Genomic DNA, 14,045 nt, shown 5'->3' on the forward strand with positions numbered 1-14,045 from the left:
ACCTTCCCTCCCACCTCAAGCCGCTCCTCCTCGCCTTCGTCGACGACCACCTGCTCCCGCCGCTCCCGCCGCTCGCGCCTGCACGCCACCTCCCGCTCCTCATTGCCTCGCACCTCGCCTTCCCTGCCGACCACCCGCTCCACGACCACCTCGTCGCCACCGCCGCCTCCGCCCTCGCCTCCGCGTTCGTCGCGCAGCTCTCCGACCACCGACAAGATCGAGCCATACCTCTCCCTCTCTCCCATGGCGCCAGATCGAGCCGATGAGGTCAGTCCACGACCAGATCCGCCACGGCCACAGCGGGCCTTCCGGATCCGTGTCGTCGTCGAGCTGGGTCCGCGCCTCGTCGTGCGGCCTCGTCTGCCCCCGCAGCTCGCCCTCGCGTCTCAACTCTCCGCACTCGACTTCGACTCCCTCCTCGACTCCGGGCCCGACGGGGCCCCGGTGCTCTTCATCGCGTTCTACAAGCTACCGCCGCCCGCGGGTGGCGCGACCCTGTTCCTCCGGATCGACACGGCCGCGTGCGACCGCGCGGCGTCTGCGGCGCTGCTGAAGGAGCTACTGGCGCATCTGAGGTTTACGGAGGCCTGGGGGGTGGCCAATCGGCTTGACCTCGTCAGGCCCATCATCGAGTAGCCCGAGTACAACCTCTTCTCCCGCCACAAGGTACTGCCGCTGCTGCCTTGGTTATTACTTCAGTTAATCCTACATTCTGAAGTTGTTATTGCTAATCTCGATTTGATCCTTAATTGATCCATCATTGAGCGGTATTGTGGTACTACTGGAGTATCAGCAATGATGCGTTGGGTGTGTTGCTAATCTTGATTTGATGTCTAATTAGTGAATCAGTGGTACTTTACTAATATACTGTATTAGCAATGATATCTTGGATGTGTGGATCGATGTTACTTGCTGGACCTTTGACACGCCAGTGCCACTCCTCTTTGTTGTTTTGAAGTCCCGAAATGTGCCTTGCTTGAAATTTCTAGGGAATAATTTGATTTATTGTAGGGGTACAACTGTTGCTGCTGTAGATCATGTCTCATGTTGGACTGGATTCGAATGGATATTTGTCTTTACTATAGGAGTTTAATGTACTTGAGGGAGTTTCAATTGGATTCTGTAGACACCAAGTACCAGTCCTTCCTGATGTTTTAAAGGCCCAAAATGTGCCTTCCTTTAAATTCGTAGGGAATAATTTGATTTAATGCAGTACTACAACTGGTTCTGCTGTACCTTAACAAATTAACTTAATTATGTTTTGATGGTACTGATCTTAAATTAATCGGTGGGTAGCACTGAACTGGCAACGGTGAATTGGATTGGTTGGGTAGTGATTTTGGCATGCAATTACAGAGTTCTTGGCTGGCTCACCATTACTGATGATGCTGGATGAATGCAGGGAGCTCCTCGACCTAATGCGGTCGGGGAAGCTGGAGCCGGAAGCTGCATTCCTTAATGCATTGCTGGTACTGCGCCGCACTCTACTATTTATACTAAATCACACCAATTGCTGCAATTGAGGATACCCATAAGTTAAGTTGATGCAATTTCAGGTGCCGGGCGTGTTTCCAGTTCTCGCGGCGGCGCACAAGGCGCTGCTCTTCAAGTCGAGGGAGTCGCTGACCATGAGGACCCTGCACTCGGAGCTCGTCTACAACTACTCTAGCTTGAAGCATGTGGGTGTTTAGTCATGGTTTTGAACCTGTCTGTCAGTTTCTTGCTGATAACCCTGCTTGAATTGACTTTGAATCTCGCTGAACCTGTTAGTTTTTTTCTAATTGCATGAATTTGAGTACCACAAGTCTGTGAATATATACTGCAAACACCAGAGTTTCTTGCCCACCCTTCCTTTTCTCTATCATTCTTCTTTGATGCTCCATTCATTCCTTCCTCTGCAAGCAACCTCCCTTTCTCATTATTCCCTGTATTTTTTTGGTTCGCTATAGTTCAGTAGGATTTTTTATCCCCTGGTGGTGTGAGGTAGAGTTTAATGATCTCCTAAATTTTTGGCGGAAAAAGCCTGCACATGGTATTGTTCTTTTCCTGCTTTCACTTTGGATAAATGTCCTTTCTGCTCTTCTTTCCTTGGCTGATGCTATAGTTTATTCTCTACTGAGTTTGTGTTGCATGCTCAGCTTTGTGATTGGCACCTACGGGGCAATTGTTTTTGGAGATTTGTGCAGTTCTGCTGTTTCTAGTTCATCATTTACTATGTGCCGCTTTGTTCATCAACTCAACTCATATGTTCAGTTCAAAGCGGCTTTAATAATCAAGAAACTAATTCATCACTAGGAGGATTAGCCATTGCATGCTAAGGATACTTAACAATCTGAGGGTATTTGTTTTGCAAGTAACTGGCTGGTGTTAGACTGTGATTGGTTCTTGTTGATGTCATCCTTCTCTGCCTGTGGGATCATAGAACATCCTCTGATGTTTAGTTTGTTGCCGTAATGGCAACGACATCACCGAACGATGCCAAGCGCAAGTACTCATGGTGGTGGGACAGTCATATCTGCCCAAAGAACCCCAAATGGCTTCAGGAGAATCTCAAAGGTAAAATATGTTAACTTGTTGAGCTGTCTGCATGTCATTTCCTTGGATGATCGGTTCCTTTGGATTCTAAAAACTGAGCATGCCTCAGATGCTGATCTGGCATTAGATTTGTAACCCTGATTCTGAAGTGAATAAGCAAACACACACAATAACTGAATTCGAAATTTCACTGGAAGTTCCTCTGAGATCAATTTGAGCAGAAATGTAGATATTCGGAGGTGGTTCAAAGAATGCTTGCTAAAGACTGAAGCTTATTGGATTATCCAAATGAGCTTTATTGGTGATTTAAGCCCGTCAAATTCAAAACTGGAAATTCAGAAAAGATATGAGGTGGCAATTTGTTATTTAAATATGACTTATGAAGCTTACAATTAAAATAATAAATTTATAGTCTGAATTTCGAAACCTGAAACTCTACATGCTGTGAATATATACTGCAAACACCAGAGTTGATCATTAAAACATATGTCGCTCCTATTTTTTGTGTGAAAATGTACTAGTTATCTGCAATACAAGCTAGACATGAACCAACTCTTGCTTCTAAAGGAACATAGTATAAATTTAGACCTCATGTGTTATGCTATAGATTTATAAATTTTGCTTTGTCTTATTCCCGAGCTGGCACTATAAATTTGACTTATCGTTATGTATAAGCAGCTCATCTGGCGGCAATACTATTAGTTATTATTTATTATAAGTCATACTGATCATGAAAAATATGCCACAGTAAACTTTGAAACAATGCTGATAACAGTTTCACACAGTTGTGCCCCTTTATATTGCTTGCTCTCACTCAATAGGCACCATTTGTGCATTTCTGTTCCATATCTCTTACCCTGATGTTGAAAAAGTAATTAAGCCTTGAACTACTTGAATCATTGATGTGCTGTAAATCTATGCTCGGTTCTATATGCGAAGGTAGACACTATCTTTGCTGCTTGTGTCTTGAATAAATAAATAAAATTCTGTAATGATGATCTGAAATGTCACATAGGTGACCATTTGTGCTGCCGCCGCCATCGTGCCGGTTGGAGGTGCTGCTGCTGCATCTGGCGGAGCCGCAGCTACCGCCCCAAAGGGCAACCTTCATCAAACACAACCCCATGACAAGGCCTCAAGGTTATGTGCCCCATCGCCCCTCTTTCTAAATTACTAAAACTAAAATGGCTAGGCCTGATGTGCCTCTTGTATCTGTTGTTGGATTTGTTATGATTTGATTCACCAAGAGTGATTCTTCTACAGTCTTGTAGTATGGTTAAATGGAACAACGAGGGATGTTTCTAATTTGGTTATTGCTAGAATAATTCATCGACTTGAGATATGCTGGGATGTTTTGCATGTCCTTACTAAAGAAGATGAGAATGGAATTTAATTGGATGGTCCCTTTCATCGTGCTTAATTATGTTCTGCTTGATTTTACTGCCTTATTATGTTCTGCTTGAGTTGACACTATTTATGTCCAAACCTAGGTTTATACTCTTTGCTTGTCGTCATCACTCATCGGTTGGGCTGTTTACTTAATGTATTTGTTGTCCGATTGCTCCATCACATTTCCTGATCTACTTCTACATATATATGTTGGTTGTAGTCTGCTTGAACGGTCCAAGTACTTGATATTCCATTCTGTTCTTGTAGGTGAATGGAGCTTGTGTTGTTGATAGAACACCGTTGATGACTTCTTCCTATGTTGAAGAGCATGTTCTGTGGTATCCAAGAGTAGCTAGCTTTAACTTGGTAGAGCGTTTTATTTTTCAATCGCAATATTTGTGATTGTGTGGAATATTGTATGGTTATGTACGTGAAGTTTTAAGTTCCTGGGCATGCAATATTTGTAGGTTAAACTGGTTGTTGTGATGTGAACAAGTGTATGGAGTTTCACATGTTCTGTTCTATACAGAATATATTGTAATAAACCTATTTTGGTTGTTATTTGAAGATCTTCATATTCTTTTCTTCTTTCTGTTTGATATATATACTGCTTAAAAAGCGATGTGGATCCACTGCCAGGAAAAATCTGACAATTGGGACCCATCTAAAAACTGGACCACAAAAAAACCTCAAAAATAAAAATGAAATGGACCGCAAAAGGCCATGCCTAGAAAATAAAAAGGCCAGATTGTTGGGCCAGGCCCATGTAGCTAGAGAAAATTAATAGAGAAAATATACAATAAAAAGGCCGAATTGTTGGGCTAGGCCCATCTAGAAAACCGAATTGGACCGGGCTGAATCTCGTGCCACATCAGCTTGCCACGCTGGATGCCTACATGGCCTGGGGCTAGTGACCAAAACAAACCAGTAGGCATATTTTGGTCGTAAACGTCTATGACCTTCTCACAAAGACGGTCGTTAATTTCAGTTTACAACTGCCAGCTTTTGACCTTCTGTTTTTGGTCACAAAAAGGTCGCAAATGAAAAACAATGAACTTTCAGTGACCAATAGTCAAGGTCACAAGTTGACATATTTCTTGTAGTGAAGACGGAACATAGGGTAGCAAGCACAGGAGCCGGGCAACCCAACTATTGACCAAAGACATGATTCGGAGCTGATGCATATAATGCCAAACTCGTGATGCCGAAGTATGCTATAGAGCTGTCGGACTTTTTTGGCAACCCATGTGTTGCCGTATCAAGCCCCTGGAGATTTTGTGCCGAGGTGTCGAGGGTTGAGGGAAAAGGCTTTGTACAGGTTTAATGCTGTGTACCAGACCTGGTGTGTGCCTTGCTATTAGTTTAGCATGAAGGTACCAAAGTAATCCAGGAGTGGATGATTGGACAGCGGTCAAGAACATCCTGAAATACCTGAAAAGGACTAAGGATATGTTTCTCATTAATGGAGGTGACAAAGAGCTCGTCGTAAATGGTTATGCCTATGCAAGCTTTGACACTGATCCGGATGACTCTAAGTCACAAACCGGATACATATTTTTATTGAATGGTGGAGCTATTAGTTGGTGCAGTTCTAAGCAGAGCGTCATGGCGGGATCTACGTGTGGAGCGGAATACATAGCTGCTTCGGAAGTAGCAAATGAAGGAGTCTAGATGAAGGAGTTCATATCCAATCTAGGTGTAATACCTAGTGCATCGGGTCCGATGAATTTTTTTGTGACAATACTGGTGCAATTGCCTTGGCAAAGGAATCCAGATTTCACAAGAGAAAAAAGCACATCAAGAGACGCTTCAATTCCATCTGCGATCAAGTCAAGGAGGGAGACATAGAGATTTGCAAGATACATACGGATCTGAATGTTGCAGACCCATTGACTAAGCCTCTCCCATGAGCAAAACATGATCAGCACCAAGACTCCATGGGTGTCAGAATCATTACTGTGTAATCTAGATTATTGACTCTAGTGCAAGTGGGAGACTGAAGGAAATATGCCCTAGGGGCAATAATAAAGTTGTTATTTATATTTCCTATATCATGATAAATGTTTATTATTCATGCTAGAATTGTATTAACCGGAAACTTAGTACATGTTTGAATACATAGACAAACAGAGTGTCCCTAGTATGCCTCTACTTGACTAGCTCGTTATTCAAAGATGGTTAAGTTTCCTAGCCATGGACATGTGTTGTCATTTGATGAACGGGATGACATCATTAGAGAATGATGTGATGGACAAGACCCATCCGTTAGCTTAGCACTTTGATCGTTTAGTTTATTACTAGTGCTTTCTTCATGACTTATACATGTTCCTATAACTATGAGATTATGCAACTCCCGAATACCGGAGGAACATTTAGTGTTCTATCAAACGTCACAACGTAACTGGGTGATTATAAATATGCTCTACAGGTGTCTCCGATGGTGTTTGTTGAGTTCGCATAGATCGAGATTAGGATTTGTCACTCCGTGATTCGGAGAGGTATCTCTGGGCCCTCTCGGTAATGCTCATCACTATAAGCCTTGCAAGCAAAGTGACTAATGAGTTAGTTGCGAGATGATGCATTACGGAATGAGTAAAGAGACTTGCCAGTGATGAGATTGAACTAGGTATGAGGATACCGACGATCGAATCTCGGGCAAGTAACATACCGATGACAAAGGGAACAACGTATGTTGTTATGCGGTTTGACCGATAAAGATCTTCGTAGAATATGTAGGAACCAATATGAGCATCCAGGTTCCACTATTGGTTATTGACCGGAGATGTGTGTCGGTCATGTCTACAGAGTTCTCGAACCCGTAGGGTCCGCACGCTTAACTTCCGATGATGATTTGTATTATGATTTATGTGATTTGATGTACCGAAGGTTGTTCAAAGTTCCGGATGAGATCATAGACATGACGAGGAGTCTCGAAGTGGTTGAGACATAAAGATTGATATATTGGACCATGTTATTCGAAGAGCGGAAGTGTTCCGGATAGTTTCAGATAAAACCGGAGTGCCGGAGGGGTTACCGACCCCCCCCCTTGGGGAAGTAATGGGCCTTTGTGGGCTTTATGGGAGAGAGAGGGCAATAGCCAGGCGGTGCCCCCCCCAAGGGGAGTTCGAATAGGACTAGGGGAGGGGGCGCGGCCCCTCTTTCCCTCTCCCTCTCCCTCTCCCTCTCCTTCCTTCTTCTCCTACTTGGACTAGGAAAGGGGGGAGCCATTCCTAATTGGAGTAGGACTCCCCCCCTTGGGCGCGCCCCCTAGGGCCGTCCGGCCTCCTCCTCCCCTCCATTATATACGGGGGAGGGGCACCCCATAGACACATAAGTTGATCTTTAGCCGTGTGCGGTGCCCCCTCCACAGTTTTACACCTCGCTCATATTGTCGTAGTGCTTAGGCAAAGCCTTGCGTCGGTAACTTCATCATCACCATCACCACACCGTCATGCCGACGAAACTATCCCTCAGCCTCAACTGGATCAAGAGTTTGAGGGACGTCACCGAGCTGAACGTGTGCAGATCGCGGAGGTGCGGTGTGTTCGGTACTTGATCGGTTGGATCGCGAAGACGTTCGACTACATTAACCGCGTTACTAAACGCATCTGCTTCCAGTCTACGAGGGTGCGTAAACACACTCTCCCCCTCTCGTTGTTATGCATCTCCGTAGGATTTTTTTAAATACTGCGTTCCCCAACATGAATCATGTGATGAAACGCCGAAGCTTAAAAGTAACATGTTGAAGGAGCACTTTTCCTGAATAATCTGCACATCAGCCTCGCTCCTCGGTCGCTCCTGCGGGCTACCAGGGGCAAACCCTAGCCGCCAGCTCCAGCGCCACGACCCGCCTCCCCCTCCCCCCTTGCCGCCGCCGGCGTGTGTCGCCGGGCAAAGCCCATGCGGCTCAGCGGCGGCGAGGCTCTCTCCTCCTCCCGTCTGGAGTGGCGCGGCGCGGGCCGGCCGCTTCGTAGGAGCTTGGCTCCTTGGCGTCCGGGGCCGCGTAGCGAGGAAGTGCTGATGGTGGACATGCGGGACGAGGCTCCATAGGTGGCTGGGCGGCGCGGCGGGGTCGCTGGGCGGCGTTGTGCGCGTGGAGTGGCGCAGATCTGGCGAGAGGGACCTGCTCGACGGCGTCCGCGCGGCGAGGCTGCGTGGGCAGAGGGTCCCAGCGGCTGCAAGGGGAGTGAGGCGTGGGCGCGCACAGGCTTAGCGCGGCCGGGATGGTGCTACCTCTTGAGCACTGCGTTGGTTTTCCCCGAAGAGGAAGGGATGATGCAGCAAAGTAGCGTAAGTATTTCCCTCAGTTTTTGAGAACCAAGGTATCAATCTAGTAGGAGGCTACGCGCGAGTCCCTCGTACCTGCACAAAACAAATAAACCCTCACAACCAATGCAAATAGGGGTTGTCAATCCCTATAAGGCCACTTACGAGAGTGAGATCTGATAGATATGATAAGATAATATTTTTGGTATTTTTATGATAAAAGATGCAAAGTAAAATAAAGGCAAAGTAAATAGCAAAGGAAATAACTAAGTAGTAGGAGATCAACATGATAAAGATAGACCCCGGGGGCCATAGGTTTCACTAGTGGCTTCTCTCGAGAGCATAAGTATTCTACGGTGGGTGAACAAATTACTGTTGAGCAATTGACAGAATTGAGCATAGTTATGAGATTATCTAGGTATGATCATGTATATAGGCATCACGTCCGAAACAAGTAGACCGACTCCTGCCTGCATCTACTACTATTACTCCACTCATCGACCGCTATCCAGCATGCATCTAGAGTATTAAGTTAAAAACAGAGTAACGCCTTAAGCAAGATGACATGATGTAGAGGGATAGACTCATGCAATATGAAGAAAACCCCATCTGGTTATCCTCGATGGCAACAATACAATACATGCATTGCTGCCCTTACTGTCACCGGGAAAGGACACCGCAAGATTGAACCCAAAGCTAAGCACTTCTCCCATTGCAAGAAAGATCAATCTAGTAGGCCAAACCAAACTGATAATTCGAAGAGACTTGCAAAGATAACCAATCATACATAAAAGAATTCAGAGAAGATTCAAATATTATTCATAGATAGACTTGATCATAAACCCACAATTCATCGATCTCAACAAACACTCCGCAAAAACAAGATTACATCGAATAGTTCTCCACAAGAGAGGGGGAGAACATTGTATTGAGATCCAAAAAGAGAGAAGAGGCCATCTAGCTAATAACTATGGACCCGTATGTCTAAGGTAAACTACTCACACTTCATCGAAGAGGCTATGGTGTTGATGTGGAAGCCCTCCTTGATCGATGCCCCCTCCGGCGGAGCTCCGGAACAGGCCCCAAGATGGGATCTCGTGGATACAGAAAGTTGCAGCAGTGGAATTAGGGTTTTGGCTCCATATCTGATTGTTTGGGGGTACGTGGATATATATAGGAGGAAGGAGTACGTCGGTGGAGCAACAGGGGGCCCACGAGGGTGGAGGGCGTGCCTGGTGGGGGTGGGCGCGCCCCCCTACCTCGTTGCCTCCTGTTTCTTTTCTTGACGTAGGGTCCAAGTCTCTCTGGTCTTATTCGTTGAGAAAATCACGTTCCCGAAGGTTTCATTCCTTTTGGACCCCGTTTGATATTCCTTTTCTTCGAAACCCTAAAACAGGCAAAAAACAACGATTCTGGGCTGGGCCTCCGGTTAATAGGTTAGTCCCAAAAATAATATAAAAGTGGATAATAAAGCCCAATAATATCCAAAACAGTAGATAATATAGCATGGAGCAATCAAAAATTATAGATACGTTGGAGACGTATCGAGCATCCCCAAGCTTAATTCCTGCTCGTCCTCGAGTAGGTAAATGATAAAAACAGAACTTTTGATGCGGAGTGCTACTTGGCATAATTTTAATGTAATTCTTCTTAATTGTGGTATGAATATTCAGATCCAAAAGATTCAAGACAAAAGTTCATATTGACATAAAAATAATAATACTTCAAGCATACTAACAAAGCAATTATGTCTTCTCAAAATAACATGGCTAAAGAAAGTTATCTCTACAAACTCATATAGTCTGGCTATGCTCTATCTTCACAACACAAAATATTTAAATCATGCACAACTCCGATGACAAGCCAAGCAATTGTTTCATACTTTTGACATTCTCAAAACTTTTTCAATTTTCACACAATACATGAGCGTGAGCCATGGATATAGCACTATAGGTGGAATAGAGTGGTGGTTGTGGAGAAGACAAAAGGGAGAAGATAGTCTCACATCAACTAGGTGTATCAACGGGCTATGGATATGCCCATCAATAGATATCAATGTGAGTGAGTAGGGATTGCCATGCAACAGATGCACTAGAGCTATAAGTATATGAAAGCTCAAAAAGAAACTAAGTGGGTGTGCATCCAAATTGCTTGCTCATGAAGACCTAGGGCAATTTGAGGAAGCCCATCATTGGAATATACAAGCCAAGTTCTATAATGAAAGATTCCCACTAGTATATGAAAGTGATAACATGAGAGACTCTCTACTATGAAGATCATGGTGCTACTTTGAAGCACAAGTGTGGTAAAAGGATAGTAACATTGTCCCTTCTCTCTTTTTCTCTCAATTTTTTTAATTATTTGGGCCTTTTCTCTTTTTTATGGCCTCTTTTCTTTCTCTCTTTTTTATTTGGGCTTCTTTGGCCTCTTTTATTTATTTTTCATCCGGAGTCTCATCCCGACTTGTGGGGGAATCATAGTCTCCATCATCCTTTCCTCACTGGGACAATGCTCTAATAATGATGATCATCACACTTTTATTTTTCTTACAACTCAACAATTACAACTCGATACTTAGAACAAAATATGACTCTATATGAATGCCTCCGGCGGTGTACCGGGATATGCAATATGACAATGATGGAGTGTGTCATAATAAAGGGAACGGTGGAAAGTTGCATGGCAATATATCTCGGAATGGCTATGGAAATGCCATAATATGTAGGTATGGTGGCTGTTTTGAGGAAGGTATATGGTGGGTGTATGATACCAGCGAAAGGTGCGCGGTATTAGAGAGGCTAGCAAAGGTGGAAGGGTGAGAGTGTGTATAATCCATGGACTCAACATTGGTCATAAAGAACTCATATACTTATTGCAAAAATCTACAAGTTATCAAAGCAAAGTATTACGTGCATGCTCCTAGGGGGATAGATTGGTAGGAAAAGACCATCGCTCGTCCCCGACCGCCACTCATAAGGAAGGCAATCAAAAAAATAAATCATGCTCCGACTTCATCACATAACGGTTCACCATACGTGCATGCTACGGGAATCACAAACTTCAACACAAGTATTTCTCAAATTCACAACTACTCAACTAGCACAACTTTAATATCACCATCTTTATATCTCAGAACAATTATCAAGTATCAAACTTATCATAGTATTCAACACACTCATAAGAAAGTTTTTATTATTAATCTTGTATACCAAGCATATTAGGATTTTAAGCAAATTACCATGCTATTTAAGACTCTCAAAATAATCTAAGTGAAGCATGAGAGATCAATAGTTTCTATAAAACAAATCCACCACCGTGCTCTAAAAGATATAAGTGAAGTACTAGAGCAAAATTATATAACTCAAAAGATATAAGCGAAGCACATAGAGTATTCTAACAAATTCTAAATCATGTATGGCTCTCTCAAAAGGTGTGTACAGCAAGGATGATTGTGGTAAACTAAAAAGCAAAGACTTAAATCATACAAGACGCTCCAGGCAAAACACATATCATGTGGCGAATAAAAATATAGCTCCAAGTAAAGTTACCGATAGAAGTAGACGGGCGAGGGGATGCCTTCCGGGGCATCCCCAAGATTTGGCTTTTAGGTGTCATTAGATTATCTTGGGGGGTTCCATGGGCATCCCCAAGCTTAGGGTCTTGCCACTCCTTGTTCCATAATCCATCAAATATTTACCCAAAACTTGAAAACTTCACAACACAAAACTTAAAGTAGAAAATCTTGTGAGCTCCGTTAGCGAAAGAAAATAAAAGACCACTTCAAGGTACTGTAATGAACTTATTCTTTATTTATATTGGTGTTATACCTACTGTATTTCAACTTCTCTATTGTTTATAAACTATTTTACTAGCCATAGTTTCATCAAAATAAGCAAACAACACACGAAAAACAGAATCTGTCAAAAATAGAACAGTCTGTAGTAATCTGTAGCTAGCGCAAGATCTGGAACCCCAACAATTCTAAAATAAATTGCTGGACGTGAGGAATTTATCTATTAATAATCTGCAAAAATAATTAACTAAATATAACTTGCCAAATAAAAATGGCAGTAGTTCTCGTGAGCGCTAAAGTTTCTGTTTTTTACAACAAGTTCAACAAGACTTTCCCCAAGTCTTCCCAACGGTTCTACTTGGCACAAACACTAATTAAACACAAAAAACACAACCAAAACAGAGGATAGATAAATTATTTATTACTAAACAGGAGAAAAAAATCAAGGGATAAAAATAAAATTGGGTTGCCTCCCAACAAGCGCTATCGTTTAACGCCCCTAGCTAGGCATAACAAGCAAGAATAGATCTAGGTATTGCCATCTTTGGTAGGCAATCCATAAGTGGATCTCATAATAGATTCATAAGGTAATTTAATTTTCTTTCTAGGAAAGTGTTCCATGCCTTTCCTTAATGGAAATTGGAATCTAATATTTCCTTCCATCATATCAATAATTGCACCAATCGTTCTAAGGAAAGGTCTACCAAGAATAATAGGACATGAAAGATTGCAATCTATGTCAAGAACAATAAAATCTACGGGCACATAATTCCGATTAGCAACAATAAGAACATCATTAATTCTTCCCATAGGTTTCTTAATAGTGGAATCCGCAAGGTGCAAGTTTAGAGAGCAATCATCAAAATCACGGAAACCTAACAAATCACACAAAGTCTTTGGAATCGTGGAAACACTAGCACCCAAATCACATAAAGCATAGCATTCATGATCTTTAATTTTAATTTTAATAGTTGGTTCCCACTCATCATAAAGTTTTCTAGGGATAGAAACTTCCAATTTAAGTTTTTCTTCATAAGATTGCATCAAGGCATCAACGATATGTTTAGTAAACGCTTTATTTTGACTATACACTACAAAAAAATACACTTCCGTGATGATACGTGTTTGTCATAGTAGGTCGCGTTTTTTGTCATGCATGTACATCCATGACAAATTTATGACAGAATCAAGATAGTCATACATGTGCTGTCGTAGAAGTGTTCCATGACATTACCAAACTTATCATCACGGAAGTGTCCACTTCCATGACGATAAATCGCGCGTCACAGAAGTGCTTTCGTCAAGGGTGACCGACACGTGGCATGCACCGTAACGGAACGCCATTAAGCTATCGGGTCAGGTTTTGGATCCGATAACCCGTTAACAGCCCCGATCAATGGGGATTTTCCACGTGTAAAATCATCATTGGCTAGAGGAAACACGTGTCGGCTCATCATCGGGACAGATGTCATCCACTCACTAGACAGAAGGCGCCTATGATACGTCGACACGTGGCATGGCCCAACAAGTTTAAATGGGCCGGCCCAACTAGAGGCCCACAAGATTTTGCAGACCATAATGGGCCGGCCCAGCTAAAGGCCCACGAAATTTTGCGGACCATAATGGGTTGGCCCAGCTAAAGGCCCACAAGATTTTGCATGCCATAATGGGCCGGCCCAGGTAAAGGCCCATAAGATTTTTGTGTGCCATAATGGGCTGGCCCAGGTAAAGGCCCACAAGATTCTTGCAGGTCATAATGGGCCAGCCCAGCTAAAGGCCCATGAGATTTCACCGACATTAATGGGTCGGCCCAGCTGTAGGCCCACAAGATTTTGAGGACCCTAGTAGGCCGGCCCATTAACTAGCTGCCATGTTTTGGGCCAAATGCCGGCTCATATTTGATCCGGTCCATTAATGGCCTGCCATACTCCGGGCCTAATAGTGGCCCATATGAGATCCGGCCCGTTAAAAGCCTACCACGTTCTGGGCCAAATTACGGCCCAGATCAGGTCCGGCCCTTTAAGAGGCTTTGGGCTCAATTATGGCCCATATCAGATTCGGC

The 14,045-nt window shown here is 43.6% G+C and overlaps 1 long non-coding RNA gene across 1 annotated transcript; it reads left to right on the top strand.

The window, feature by feature from the left end:
- Window positions 1-6: 6 nt before the first annotated feature.
- LOC119277703 lies at window positions 7-4,499 on the top strand. Its single transcript, XR_005137267.1, has 5 exons — window positions 7-666; window positions 1,403-1,469; window positions 1,557-2,556; window positions 3,551-3,675; window positions 4,192-4,499. It is a non-coding gene; the product is annotated as an uncharacterized LOC119277703 (long non-coding RNA).
- Window positions 4,500-14,045: the final 9,546 nt, after the last annotated feature.

Source organism: Triticum dicoccoides, chromosome 1A, assembly GCF_002162155.2.
Source record: "Triticum dicoccoides isolate Atlit2015 ecotype Zavitan chromosome 1A, WEW_v2.0, whole genome shotgun sequence".
NCBI lineage: Eukaryota > Viridiplantae > Streptophyta > Magnoliopsida > Poales > Poaceae > Triticum > Triticum dicoccoides.